The following is a 15437-nucleotide window of genomic DNA, read 5'->3' on the forward strand; positions in this document are numbered from 1 at the left end:
GAGATCCTCTATTCTTAATGCAAAGCCTGGTCTAAGGGTACCTTTTATTCTTAAGATGAAGTTAGGCAGATGTGTCCCTGTATCATTAAAACAAACCCTGGTCTTTGGGGACCTCTGTTCTTAACACAAACTCTGGCCTATGGGGCCCCCTATTCTTAATGCAAAGCCTGGTATATGGGGACGTCTATTTAAAAGCAAAAGCATGGGGGTTCCGATTCTTTAATTAGTGGCAGTGTCCATCTCAGTTTCCGGGAAGTTTTGGCAATCCAATTCTTCCTGATTATCTTTTGAGGAGTGGGGTAGCCTAGTGATTGAGGCCTTCAAGGCCCCTCTGTCTCTGAGTCCATGCAGAATTGTGGGAGCCATCCTGTTTCTGGCAAGGGGGGTCAGTGGGGGGAGGAAGAGGGGTCCAGCCCTTGCACCTTGGGGAACTCTGAGGAGCAGTGATGCCGCACTCAGCATACGTTATGGGCATTTTAAAATGACCTTAGAACTTAAGACGATAGCTTGAAATAAAAGCACTAATATATTGACTAACCTACTAACACCATTTCAAATAGGGTAGCATAACCTTTTAAATAGGTCAGTCTTTGCCTGCTGGGCAGAACAAAGCCGAAAGGTTCCCATCCCCAATGCCCACCCTGCCCTTGACCTGCGCTGGACGCGGCCTCCCAGGTCCCCAAAGTGTTCCCCACGGTGCCAGAGCTGGACCCCCCGCTTCCCCCCCCCCCCATGACCCCCATTGCCTCTATACGAAGGTGCCTCCTTAATCTGTCTAGGGCAAAGGGACACCCCATGCATCCCTGAGTGGGACTTAGATGCCAAACACAAGGGGACCCCTGTCCTTAATGAAAATGGGGAACCTCTTTTTTAATGCAAAGATAGGCATCAAGGACCCCCTTTTCTTAATGAAAGGCCAGGCATGTCGGGGCGTCTATTCTTCATACAAGGCTTAATAATAAGGCCTGGCATGTATTTACTGCAATATCAAGTATTACAGTAACCTTACTGTAATACCAGACATCTAGGTCTTCCCCCATTCTTAATCTAAAGCCAGGCATATGGGGGAACAATTCTTAAGGCAAGGTCTGGTAAAAAAGACCCCCCAATTCTTAATGGAAATCCTGGAATATGAGGACCTCTATTCTTAATGCAAAGACTGATTAGAGCGGATCCTCTATTTTTGATTTAAGGCCAGGCATATGAAGACCTCTTATTTTGAATGTTAAGCCAGGGGTATAGGGACTCCTAATTAAGGGAAATCCAGGCATATAGGGATCCCCTACTCTTAATGTAAGGCCCGACATACAGGGATCTCCTATTTTTAATACAACGCCAGGCATATGAGGATCTCCTATTCTTAATGTAAGGCCAGGCATATGAGGATCTCCCATTCTTAAAGTAAGGCCAGGCATATGGGGATCACCTACCCTTAATATAAGGCCAGACATATGGGGATCCCTATTTATAATGTCGTAAGGCCAGGCATATGAGGATCTTCTAGTCTTAATGCAAGGCCCGACATACGGGGATCTCCTATTCTTAATGTAAGGCCAGGCATATGGGGATCCCCTACTCTTAATGTAAGGCCCGACATACGGGGATCTTCTATTCTTAATGCAAGGCCAGGCATGCGGGGATCCCCTACTCTTAACGTTAGACCAGACATATGGGGATTCCTATTCTTAATGTTGTAAGGCCAGGCAATGGGAATTCCCCCTATTCTTAATGTAAGTCCAGGCATATAGGGATCTTCTATATTCTTAATGAAAATGCTGACAAAGGCAGACTCTCTATTTTTAAGCAAATTCCAGGCAAATTCGAGACTTATTTATAATGCAGATCCAGAGGCATTTGGAGACCTCCTTTCTTCATATAAGGCCAGTTTTATGGGGGAATCCTGTATTCTTAATGGAAAGCTATGCATAAGAGGGACCCCTTTATCTTAATGTGAGGCCTGGCATAAGTGTGAGTCCCTATTCTAAATGCAGACTTATTGGGGGACCTACTATTCTTAATGCAAATCCAGGCATGTGGGGCCCTCTATTCTTAATCAAAGGCCAGACATATGGGATCCCTTATTCTTAATGCAAAGCCATGTGCATCGGGACCCCCTTTTCTTACGTAGGGCCTGACACATGGGGACATGTATTCTTAATGCTAAGCCAGACATTGGGGGAACCCCGTATTCTTAAAGAAAAGCCAGGCATATAGGGATGTCTCTTCTTAATGCAAAGCCTGGTAAAAGGAGATGCACCATTGGTAATATATGCCCTGGTGTATGGGAGACCCCCTGTTCCTAATGTAAAGCCCAGGGATATTTGGGACCCCCTATTAAGAGTTCAAGACCTTGCACACGGGGATCCTTATTCTTTATGAAAATCCAGGCATGTGGGAGCCCCTTCTTCATGTGTGGCCAGGTAGATCTTGGTGCAAACTACATCCTTTGCATCCCCCTTCCCTACAAGTGAGATGCTGAGGCAGACCTTTGGCCCTCCTGTCCCCTGCTTTCTCTCACATTTCCTGCCTTTGAAACCCTGGAGGGGCTCCCGTTGGACAAGAGCGAAGGAAGGAAGAGGATCTTAGAGGAGAAGAGGAGAAGACCTTGCCTTTTCGAAGGACACCCAACCGATGAGCTCAATCAATCCCTTTCTAATGTTGTTCATTTCCAAGAATAAACACTTCCCAAAAACTGTGTTTTCTGATTATTATTATTATTCCTTTCTGCTTTCTCTTGAATTCTGCATTTGAGGGGCCTGGGCAATTTTGGTTACATACCAGTATTTCCGTTAACATATATAACATTTAAAGGGGACATACCATTACATCGGTGAGAGCATTAAACATCCACATTACAATATAGTTTGTTTTGCTGCATTTTATTCGATCGCATGTTCTATAAATGTCAAGTTGTAACTTTGTAAATACACCCTCCAGGTGTTTTGGACTCTAATTCCCACAATTCTTAACAGCCTACTGGCCGAAGTTGGTCCATTAGATGGTGTAGACTCGTCTAATGCAGTTCAATAGCATATTTTGAACTCACACTGACCATACAGTACAAATTGGAATTGCATTATATGGCAGTATAGTCAGGGCCAGTAAGTCAAATTGGATATTGAAATGCAATTTTATCAGGGAACACTGCATTTTGCATTTTAAAAAATGAATGTAAATTGGGCAATATTGTAATATTATTAGTAATATTATATGTAATATATAATTTATACTATCTATATTATATAAATTATATGTATATACAGTATATTATTAGCATAGCACAATATTAGCCTTTTATATGGCTATTGTACTATGCCACTATATTGTAAAAGTATTAGCAATATTATCTATATTATATACAATATATTATATATATTATAGATTGTATATATTACATGTAATATATAATATAGCTAATACTAGGTAAAGGCAAAGGTTTTCCCTGACATGAAGTCCAGTCGTGTCCGACTCGGGGTTGGTGCCCATCTCTATTTCTAAGCTGAAGAGCCGGCGTTGTCCATAGACACCTCCAAGATCATGTGGCCGGCATGACTGCATGGAGCACCGTTGCCTTCCTGCCGGTTTAACAGTTATTACTAGTTAAAACAATGAAATCAATACAATAACAGCAATAAAATCATTTTGTGATCAATGTTCGCCGATTTATAAATCCATAATCCATCCAGCATTGACATTGTCCTTTCCTAATCTGGTCATCATTGTATTTTGTCCATCTGCCAGCTTACCCGAAGGTAACATAAATAAAAAATAAAGTTTTGTTGTTGTTGTATACCACTATATTGTAATATTATTAGCAATATTACATGTTAAATAATAATAATAATAATAATAATAATAATAATAATATAAAACTTCATTTATACCCTGCCACCATCTCCCCAAGGGACTCGGAGTGGCTTACATGAGGCCAAGCCCAACAGTACATCAGTAAACAAAAGCAATATTTATTTATTTATTTGGTTTACTTCTACCCCGCCCTTCTCACCCCGAAGGGGACTCAGGGCGGCTTACAAAAACAAGGCACAATTCGATGCCCGTATCATACAACAGTAATAGAACAAAATAGCATAAATTAGCAATCAAACCACAATTATACATTACATCTATAAACCGATAAAACCAATAAGATCAATAAAAATCATACAAACCAATTACTCCTTATTGCTGGTCAGCGTTCGCTATCTCATAGTTCAAATTCCAATTCCACAATTGTCAGTCCTGTCAGTCCTATTCGTCTGGTTGTCCTTCTCTAGTTAGCAGATTGCCCGAAGGCCTGGTCCCACAACCACGTCTTTACCTTCCTCCTGAAGGAAAGGAGGGATGTCGATGTCCTAATTTCCCCCGGGAGTGAGTTCCACAGGTGAGGGGCCACCACTGAGAAGGCCCTGCTCCTCGTCCCCACCAGCCTCAATTGGGATAGCGGTGGGGTCGGGAGCAGGGCCCCCCCAGATGATCTCAAATTCCGGGGCGGGACGTAGAGGGAGATATGTTTGGACAGATACACTGGACCGGAACCGTACAGGGTTTTGTAGGTCAAAACCAGCACCTTGAATTGGGCTCGGAACTGAACCGGCAGCCAGTGGAGCTGACACAGCAGGGAGGTGGTATGCTCCCTATATGTCGCTCCAGTGAGCAGCCTGTACAATTAATACAAATCACATATAAACAATAACTAATAAACAGTAACACACAAGGATTTAAAAACCTATGGCCGGTCCAAATGTAACAGTTTAAAAATTAAAATACATATATATTACATTGTATTATTATATTCTATTGTATTATATTATCTCCATTATATGAATATACAATATATTACATTATTAGCATATCACAATATTAGTATTACATTATATTGTATTATTATTATTGTATTGTATTGTATTATCATCTCCATTATATGTTTATACAATATATTATTACTTATTATTATTAACTTTATTTGTACCCCGCTAACATCTCCCGAAGGACTCGGTGCGGCTTACAAAGGCCAAGACCCTCAATAAAACAACAGCATAACAAATACAACAATAAAACTCATAAAGCAAACCAATAAACATTAAAGCAATTACAATAAAACATTAAAACAATAACATCATGACACATTTAAAACTAAGGGCCGGGCCAAATGTAATGAATAAAATTAAAAGTGCTGGACATATATTACATTATTAGCATCACAATATTAGTATTACAGATATATATGTGTCATGGGAGGAGGAAAGTTCTGAGAGTGCCTTGGACTGCGAGAAGATCCAACCAGTCCATCCTCCAGGAAATAAAGCCCGACTGCTCACTGGAGGGAAGGAGACTAGAGACAAAGTGGAAGTCCTTTGGCCACATCATGAGGAGACAGGAAAGCCTAGAGAAGGGAATGATGCTGGGGAAAGTGGAAGGCAAAAGGAAGAGGGGCCGACCAAGGGCAAGATGGATGGATGGCATCCTTGAAGTGACTGGACTGACCTTGAAGGAGCTGGGGGTGGTTGATATCGAGCTCTTTTGGAGGGTCTCCCAGCGGGAGAGATCCCTGAAGACCGCTAAAGGGGTCTTTAAACCTCGGTGAGCAGCCAGCGAAAGCCAATCCAAAGAACGAAAAATATTAAGAATTAATCCCACCAGAGGCTGAAGAGGTTCAGTGACCGAAGCGTTTATTTCTGCGATTCAGCTGAAAAGGATGCGATTGCAGTGATCATTCACATACAAGCATACATTCAAAGAAGTTCCAGGCATTTTTATAGCATACAGACAAAGGAAACATTTTCAAAAAATCCCGCCCGCCCTCTGCCGGCCGGCTTCGCCCTGATTGGCTGGCCACGGAACAGCTGGGAGGAGGCTTGGCCGTGCACCCCGCCTCCTGTCCAATCAGTGGGCTCTGCTGCCTCTAGGGGGCCAATCGGCGCCTTCCTAGCGCCTCCGAAGATGGTCCAATCCGCAGCCAGGAGGCGGGACGAAGTTTGACAGCTCAGGGGAAACGGAGTGCCCAGGGGGCATCCGCCAGATGTTATTTAGCCTTTGTTCTCATCGGCGGGGTGGCAGACAAGGGAAACAATGAGTTTCCTGGTCTTATGATTGGATTTGGGAGGAAGTATGAAAAGGTGAAAGAAGGAGCTATTGATGGTATTCGGACCTCAGGAGTCTTGTAAACAAGGGGCCTTGTAAACAAGAGGGATCAACAAATACCAAAAATTGAGTTAATCAATCTTTCTTCCTGAGTTTTGTTGACTCTTCCCGCTCTAGGCTGTCTGCTCTGAAAGCCAGTTGAGGAAGGGCCAACCCTGCGGCCCATGCAGATGTAGATATGATCAGTTTCGAGAGGACAAAGGATTTCCTCTTTGCAGTAATCTTAGGTCACATTCCTTTTTGGGGCGAAGTTCAGAGGGAAAGGCGGGGAGGGGAATCAGGATACATTTCATATGATATCCCACTACATACATTTTATATATTCCAAATACTTCATACATCTCATAAATGAATTCCCATCCCCATCCCAGCAAAGTTCATTAAAAACAATAATAATAAATGTATTTCATTTCTGTCGGAACCATAGTCTTCTTGGTAAAGGCGCACGTAGGCTGAGGCTGCTTGTCCCTCCAGGCAAGCCCAGTCTGAGGTTTGTGTCCAAAAGTATGGCAGGGAAACAGTCCAAGACAATAAGGCAGAAAGTCAATAAGTGAGGGCAAAAGAGTCCGAAGAGGATTTCCAAACTGCAAATGGTGGGGCAATGTCCTTTGGGAAACCACATCTCCCTGATCAGGGGCTGGGGCCCATGCCTGGCCGCCTTTCCGGGATTCCTGCGGGTGGTCGCAGTGGGTCCCTGGCTGTTGGATCCATGCGGGAGCGAGCGCCGCCAAGAAGAAGCGAAGAGCCTGGCCAGTTTGACAATCAGCTGTTTCTGTCTAATAATAATACTTTAAACAAAACGATTATTCCCCGAGCGCAGGGGCCCAAAAATGAGGAAAGCAAGATAGCAGTTAGTCTTAGAATTAATGGTAGAAAAATACAAAATTAGAACGGCGCCGATCCGCCATATTACTGTTTTAGTGGTTACTGGGGTCCAAAATGGCGGTTTCGGTATCCGCGAATTGGGCGAACACAGATCCTGGGTCCGGGGGGTGCCTGGAGGCACCTTCCCGCAGGCTCACGGCCCTCTGGAGCCTAGGAAAAGGGTTATTTTAATGTTGAATTAGTCTGAGGCAGGAAAGATACAAAAGTATCAAGCGGAAAGATTAAATGTTGCAAGTTTCAAGTGCTTTATTAGGGGAATGTTACAATGTAGGGAGAAGGGAAAGCGAAGAAAGGCTGAGTCTTATTAATAGTCTTATTATTGAGCTGCCTCTGGAGCACATTTCCCCAGCTTCTTCCAATCGTGACAACCAGGAACTGCGGAACTCTCCGCTGCAGTGCAGGCCAATAGTTGGCGGGGGCGCTCCGCCATCATGGTGATGGCCGACAGGGAGCTCTGGCGTGGGCTGGTCCACGAGGTCACGAAGAGTCGGAGACAACTGAACAAATGAACAACAACAAATTGTATTATTATCTCTATTATATGTATATACATCCTACCTGCGTGACCGCATCTCCGGCTACGAACCCACGCGTTCACTTCGGTCATCTGGAGAGGCCCTGCTCGTGATCCCGCCTGCGTTGTTGGCGCGTTTGGTGGGGACGCGAGACAGGGCCTTTTCTGTGGTGGCCCCCCGACTCTGGAACACCCTCCCCAAAGATCTTAGACAGGTCCCTACCCTGGCTGTCTTTAGAAAGAACTTGAAGACCTGGCTGTTCTGATGTGCCTTCCCCGAATAGGAAGTCTCCAATACCAAGTCCCATAAGCACTTTATTAGAACTAAGATTGCCGCACACTGCACTTGCCCTATAAGCCTTATATCCCACCTGTCACATCAGCACTTTTAATCTTGTACCCATTACTCTGGCCCGGCCCAGTTTTATTGTGTCTCGATGTATTGTTTATTGCTTGTTGTTTATATTGCTTTAATTTTTTTAATTTGTCTTTGTTTTGTATTGTTGTGTTTTGAGGCCTTGGCCTGTATAAGCTGCATTGAGTCCTTCGGGAGATGCTAGTGGGGTACAAATAAAGTAATAATAATAATAATAATAATAATAATAATAAATCACAATATTAGTATTACATTATATTGTATTATTATTATTGTATTGTATTTTCCCCATTATATGTACATACAATATATTACATTATTAGCATATCACAATATTAGTATTACATTATATTGTATTATTATATTGTATTGTCTTCATTATATGTACATACAATATATTACATTATTAGCATCACAATACTAGTATTTCAGATATGGCTTCAAACTACAAGAGAGGAGATTCTATCTGAACATGAGGAAGAACTTCCTGACTGTGAGAGCCGTTCAGCAATGGAACTCTCTGCCCCGGAGGGAGTGTGGTGGAGGCTCCTTCTTTGGAGGCTTTTAAACAGAGGCTGGATGGCCATCTGTCAGGGGTGATTTGAATGCAATATTCCTGCTTCTTGGCAGAATGGGGTTGGACTGGATGGCCCAGGAGGTCTCTTCCAACTCTAGGATTCTAGGATTCTATGGAATAAAATAAATAAGCATATCATAATATTAGTATTACATTATGTTGTATTCTATAATATTGTATTATCTCCATTATATGTATATACAATATATTACATTATTAGCATATCACAATATTAGTATTACATTATATTGTATTATTATATTGTATTATCTCCATTATATGTATATACAATATATTACATTGTTAGCATGTCACAATATTAGTATTACATTATATTATTATATTGTATTATCTCCATTATCTCCTCACATATTTATACATGGCCATCATCATAACTCCTCTTCTGCAGGCTAAACATGCCCAGCTCCTTAAGCCGCTCCTCATAGGGCTTGTTCTCCAGGCCCTTGATCATTTTAGTCGCCCTCCTCTGTCTTCTGTCTTCTCCAGGCTTTATTAATACTAATATTGTGAAGCTAATTATATATATATATGTGTGTGTGTGTGTGTAATACTAATATTGTGATGCTAATATATATATGTGTGTGTGTGTGTGTAATACTAATATTGTGATGCTAATGTATATATGTGTGTGTGTGTGTGTATGTATGTCGCGGGAGAGAAGTCCAGACACGAAGCCCCAAGAGCGTGTGTGCCTGCAGAGACCTTAAGAAAGCGTTCGGACAACTTCGGAATGCTTCGTGCATTCCCGCCGCGCGCGCGCGCCCGCCCCTCCGTCCCCCCTCCCCTTTCGCTACGTGCCTCCTCGAGCCTCCCCCGCGCGCGCCGAAAGAACAGCCAGGGGTGGTGACGTAGAAAGCGGTGGGCGTGGCGACGGAGTGGAGCAGGAGGAGGAGGAGGGTGGAGCCCGTGCTGGGGCGTGCGCATGCGCCGCACCTTGTTTACCTCGTTCTGCGCTGCGGTCCCGGATGGAGGCTGAGCGTAGAGAGGCGCCGTGGCGCGCTCCGTCCGGCAGGGGCCGCTGTCGGCTCGTGGGATGGGGCCTGGCGCGGGGGCCGCCAGGTGGCGCCTGCGCCCTCCATTCCTCCGCCCGCCGCCGAGCCGCCAACAGCCCCGCAAACAATCCCCGGCGCCGTCGAATTAAACCCTTCGCCCGGTTCGGAAAACCCCCCTTCGGGCTTGGAAGGGGCCCCCCCTTCGGCCTCCTTTTGGTTCCACTCTTTTCCTTTCTTCAAAAAAAGAATCCCCGGTGAGGCAAATCGAGGAAGCGCTTGGCGGAGTTGTGTAGGCCGCGGAAGTGAGGCGAAAGGGCGCGTAGGCCGCGGAAGTGAGGCCTACTCCGGCGGAGGAGCCAAGCGGAGGCCTGCTCCCACCTCCAGGTAAGGGGAGATCCGAGCGGAGGCGGTTCGGGGGACCAAACAAAATGGGGCCTCGGAGGTGGAGAGGCCTACAAAGAGGAGGAAGAGGAAAGGCGGCGCAGGCAAGATGGAGGACGCCGAGGAGGAGGAGAAGAGAGAGGCCGAGCGAGGGAAGAGAAGGGAAAGCAGGAGAGAGGGAGGGAAGGAAGGGAGAGCCAGGCAAAATGGAGCCCGGCGCCTTGCTCGAGGCCTACTCTTCCCTCCGCCGACAAGATGGAGGCCTCGGAAGGCCTGTTATGGAGAAAGAGGACGAGGCGAGCTTCCTCCTTGTTGTTGTTTTGTTGTTGTTTTGTTGTACTGTTTCGAATATGAGGAAACGGCCTCTTTCCTCCTCCCAAGTTGACTTCCTTATCCTTAGGGCGAAGGAAGAGAGTAGGCCCCTTTTGGCCTCTTCTTTAGACTTTTTTTAAACATACTATTAGGGTCGTATTTATTTATATTTCCCCCGATAAGTGAACTGGCCTCTTCTTCAGACTTTATTACATACTGTTAGCATCGTATTTATTTATGTCTCTCCCCCCCCCCCCTAAATGAACTGCCCCCCCAAACCCCGCTCAGGAATGCGAGTGGGAAACTTGAGGCCACATTCCTTACTCCGCAGGAAGTGACATGCAGCTCGAAACTTGTCCGTGGGGCCTTTCGAGCCCTGAGAGTATCTTTAGCATAGGGAAGAGTTGCTCAAGCGGCGCCCCTAGCAATCAATACTAACAATAGTGAATAAAGTTCCCCTTACTTTGTTGTAAGGCCATTGACAGGAAGCAGCCAGGTTTTGAAGCTGAAATAATAATAATAATAATGTCGAAGGCGACTGGCAGGAAGCAGCCAGGCTTTGAAGCTGCAAATTATTATTATTATTATTATTAATGATGATGATGTATTGTCGAAGGCTTTCATGGCTGGAATCACTGGGTTGTTGTAGGTTTTTTCGGGCTATATGGCCATGTTCTAGAGGCATTTTCTCCTGACGTTTCGCCTGCATCTATGGCAAGCATCCTCAGAGGTAGTGAGGTCTGTTGGAAGTAGGAAAAAGGGTGTATATATCTGTGGAAAGACCAGGGTGGGACAAAGGACTTTTTTCTGCTGGAGCTTGGTCCCACCCTGGTCTTTCCACCTCTGAGGATGCTTGCCATAGATGCAGGCGAAACGTCAGGAGAAAATGCCTCTAGAACATGGCCATATAGCCCGGAAAACCTACAACAACCCAATAATAATAATATCGTTGTCAAAGGCCACTGGCAGGAAGCAGTCAGGCTTTGAAGCTGCAATAATAATAATATTGTTGTCGAAGGCCACTGGCAGGAAGCAGCCAGGCTTTGAAGCTGGAATAATAATAATAATAATAATAATAATAATAATAATATTGTCGAGAGCCACTGGCAGGAAGCAGCCAGGCTTTAAAGCTGCAATAATAATAATGATGATGATGATGATGTTGAAGGACACTGGCAGGAAGCAGCCAGGCCTTGAAGCTGCAATAATAATAATAATAATAATATTGTTGTCGAAGCCCACTGGCAGGAAGCAGCCAGCCTTTGGAACTGCAATAATAATAATAAACTTTATTTATACCCTGCTACCATCTCTCCAGTGAGCGGCGTGAGCACCCACAGTTAGCCCCAGCTTCTGCCAACCTAGCAGTTTGAAAACATGCAAATGTGAGTAGATCAATAGGTACCGTTCCGGCAGGAAGGTAACGGTGCTCCAGGCAGTCATGCCGGCCACATGACCTTGGAGGTGTCTATGGACAACACCGGTTCTTCGGCTTGGAAATAGAGATGAGCACCAACCTCCAGAGTTGGACACGACTGGACTTTATGTCAGGGGAAAACCTTTGCCTTTACCTAATATTAGCTGTATTATATATTAGATGTAATATATAATATATAGACAGACACGACTGGACTTAATGCCAGGGGAAAACCTTTACCTTACCATCTCCTCAAAGGGACTCGAGGCGGGTAACATGAGGCCAAGCCCAAAGTCACAACAAAATAAAGTAGAAGTACAACAAAATAAAATACAAAGAAGAAGAAAAATCAAAATTAACACATAACATAACAAAATAAACAGTTCCAAAATGACATGAAAGAGATTACGTGGACGTGTGGACTCAGGGCCCTTCCAGACAGGCCCTATATCCCAGGATCTGATCCCAGGTTTTCTGTTTATCCTAGATTATCTGGCAGTTTGGATTCATATTATCTGGTTAAAAGTAGAAAACCTAAGATACAAGGCCTATGTGGGAGGGCCCTCAGGTAACCCAGTGCAAAGCAGATATTGTGAATTATCCGCCTTAATATTCTGGGTTATATGGCTGTGTGGAAGGGCCTTCAGAGAAAAGGAGGCTGAGATATAGCCATGTCTTAAAGATTGGAAAAGAAGCCAGGCTTGTTTTCGGCATCTCTGTAGACTAGAGTGTCCTGGATGTCCAGGAAAGAATTCTACCTAAACATTAGGAAGAACTTCCTGTCAGTCAGGTCAGAGCAGTTCAGAGTTTCCTCTGGAGGCTGGATGGCCATCTGCCAAGAGGGCTTTGATTGTGTGTCCGTGCCTAGACTGGAGGGTCTTTGGGGGTTCCTTCCAATTCTGTGAAGTCCTCGTAAGTTAGTTGCCCTGAATTGAATGCTGTTCACTTCCCTTATTCCATTGCCGTGTCTCTTCTTCCCTGTCATTAAGTTTATGGTGCTCTGTTCGCATTCCTTGTCGGAGAGAGGGACCCCCACATCTGGGGGCTTTGATGTGGATAGAAATGCCGGCAACCCCGCTGTGTGGGCGGAAGGAGCTTTCTTAATGACTTGAGGGTGTCCCTCCCCCTCTTTGGCGCCACTTTTTTGTTTTTTGTTTTAGAACACTTGCTTCTCACCCCCTCCTCCTTCTTCTCCTCATTGCTTAGAAACTTAGCCCTTGTGCAGGTAGGAAGTGTTCCTGGTTTTCCGGAAGTGTTTGATCTCTTTTTAAGTTGAAGAGCTGCTGGTTTCATGATGGGTTATATGACCAGCGCGCCCCCCCCCCCCCCCCGTTTGATCTGGAGGCCGATTGATTGCTGAGGTTCTTAGGCTGCACTTTCTTTCTGGTGGCATCCTATCCCAGATGCTTTGACTCCCTTTGGGACATGGATCATAGTGTCATAGAGTCAGAAGAAACCCCAAAGGGCACCCAACCCCATTCTGCCAGGTAGGAAGACACATTAATATTATTATTACTATTATTTATAACCTGCATTACCTCCCCCGAAGGGGACTCAAAGCTGCTTAATATAAAAGCATCAGCATGGCCATTTAAAATATACGAACCTTAAAACAGGATTAAATATAAATAGTATTTTAAAATTCCCTGTCAAAACTCATTAAAACATATTCAAAGTTAACACAATCAAAGCACTCTCTCCTTAACCCCCAGAGAAGGAAGGATGCATATCCCACTGTTTGAACAGTTCAGGAGGTTCTGCCTAATATTTAGGTGGAGCCTCTTTTCCTGCCATTTGAACCCATTGTTCCGTGTTCTAGTCTTCAGAGCAACAGAAAATAAGCTTTCCCTCTCCTCAATGTGACAACCTGTCAGATGGTTCTTGTGGGTTTTTTCGGGCTATAGAGCCATGTTCTAGAGGCATTTCTCCTGATGTTTCGCCTGCATCTATGGCAAGCATCCTCAGAGGTCCTTAGTTTCTCCAATTTCCGTGTGTCTTGGAACAGTTTCTCCCCGTAGAGATGTTCAATGTATTGTCGAAGGCTTTCATGGCTGGAATCACTAGTTTCTTGTGGGTATAACCTGTCAGATATTTAAACATGGCTTGCATGTCCCCTCTCAGCCTTCTTTCCTCCAGGATAAACATATCCAGCTAACCTAAGCCACTCCTCAACTTGGCAAACAACCTGCTACCTTGGGTTCTTAACCTTTTTTTGTTCCAGGGATCCTTTCCTAGCCAGATGAAAACCACAGACCCCTGTCTCTGGATGTAGTGGTAGATAGACGCCCCTATACTTCACTCAGAGGTCAGAGAAATTAAATAAGTTTTTTTTTCAATTCAAGCTGATGAACCCTCCTGAAATCTTTCCGTGGACCCATGGTTAAGAACCCCTGAAAGCTGCTGTGGGGCTCCCCAAACACCGCCAGCTTTCCAGTTTCCCCCTACTCTTGCTGCAGCCCTTATTCGGCAGTTCGCTGGGCCCAGGAAGGGGAGGGAGACGGAGGGGCGGCGCATCGCTTGCCACTCCCAGGGTTTGTTAAATTCCATCTGAGGCTCGGCCAGGCCTCCTTCTCCCGAGAGAGGCCAGCCAGGTTTCCCTCCCCTTCCGAAGCTCTGTTTGCGGAGGTGACCTGCCGGGCCCAGTCTTGTGTTGTCATCTTGAGGGAAGGAGGGCTCTTTTGCCAGCCCTGTGGGAGGGGGGAGTCGGGTTCCCGAAGTGCGTCATAGGCAGCCCTGGATCATAATGGGGCCTGCTCCACAGTGGCCTGCTTTTCCATCTCCGCAAAAATAATCCCCTCCCCCTGCTCTCCCGGATTGGTCAGCTTTGCTGGCAGAAAGCTCCAAGTCTCCTTTTTCCAGGCAAGAGTACAGCGGGCTTCAGTGCGCTTGGGGAAAGGGCCTGAGATTCATCAATATGAGTGGGTGTGCGGAGAGGATCGTGGTGTTGCAGATTCTGTTTGTTGCCTCCTGGAGACCTTGTTTTAAGGACGGCATTTAAATCCATACCTTGGGGTCATGAACAACAACAACAAACAACAACTGTTTGGGGTCTTTTAAATCTAGCATCTCCTGTGTCTTTGGCCTGAAAATCAAAGTTTCCAGTAATACAGGTTAAGTTTTGTGGCATGTGTAGCTTTAGCATTTTGACCTGCACATATAAACAACCCCGATGTGATGATACATTCCAGCAGTATTTTTCTCACGTCTTGTTTTCATGCACACAAAGACGATTTTAGGTTGTTCTATTTCAGCCAGGGACCAGTAATTCCAAAGTTATGTATACATCAGCCTTTTCAGGTCAAATCAGCCATTTTATTAACATAGAAGAATGCTGCTTATAGTTTTGTTAAGGTGTGATTATTCTTATTAGTAATTTCTACTCCACCTCCCATCTTTCTGTCCCCACCCCACTCCAAGTATATGTGTTAATTATGATGGGAGCTGTGGTTAATAGCCTCAGATTGTGCATTTTGGTAGGGCTTGCAGGGACAGATTCCATAATATTAACCCATGTTTGACATGTGTTAGGAAAGGTTTATTTCCCATACAGGAGCCTGGATATTTGAATGGCTGACTGGGTTAAGCCAGTTACCTCATTTTTCTGTTTTTGGCTGTCTTTTTCAAAAGCGGCCCAGATTGTTTACAATCCCCCATCTCCCTTTTTATTCTAAGATTTCTCGGAGGGGGGGGGGGATTTGTTGTTAGCTCTCAATCACGATCTCCATCTAGCCTTTTATTAACTATTGAGTTTGCGTAGATGGGTGGAAGTTGGGTTAGTATTGTCATTCCCACAGAGTAGGCTGGCTCAGGGTTTCCAGGAC

The 15437-nt window shown here is 44.9% G+C and overlaps 1 protein-coding gene across 1 annotated transcript in view; it reads left to right on the forward strand.

Annotated features, from left to right (window-relative positions):
- The first annotated feature begins 9568 nt into the window (after positions 1-9568).
- STAG2 (STAG2 cohesin complex component) overlaps positions 9569-15437 on the forward strand; it is a 70763-nt gene continuing 64894 nt past the window's right edge. Inside the window, exon 1 of the mRNA XM_060756397.2 lies at positions 9569-9890. The gene's annotated coding sequence lies outside the window, so the exon portion shown is untranslated. The remainder of the gene's footprint in view (positions 9891-15437) is intronic.

Source organism: Anolis sagrei, chromosome 10 (genome assembly GCF_037176765.1).
Source record: "Anolis sagrei isolate rAnoSag1 chromosome 10, rAnoSag1.mat, whole genome shotgun sequence".
NCBI classification, from domain to species: domain Eukaryota; kingdom Metazoa; phylum Chordata; class Lepidosauria; order Squamata; family Dactyloidae; genus Anolis; species Anolis sagrei.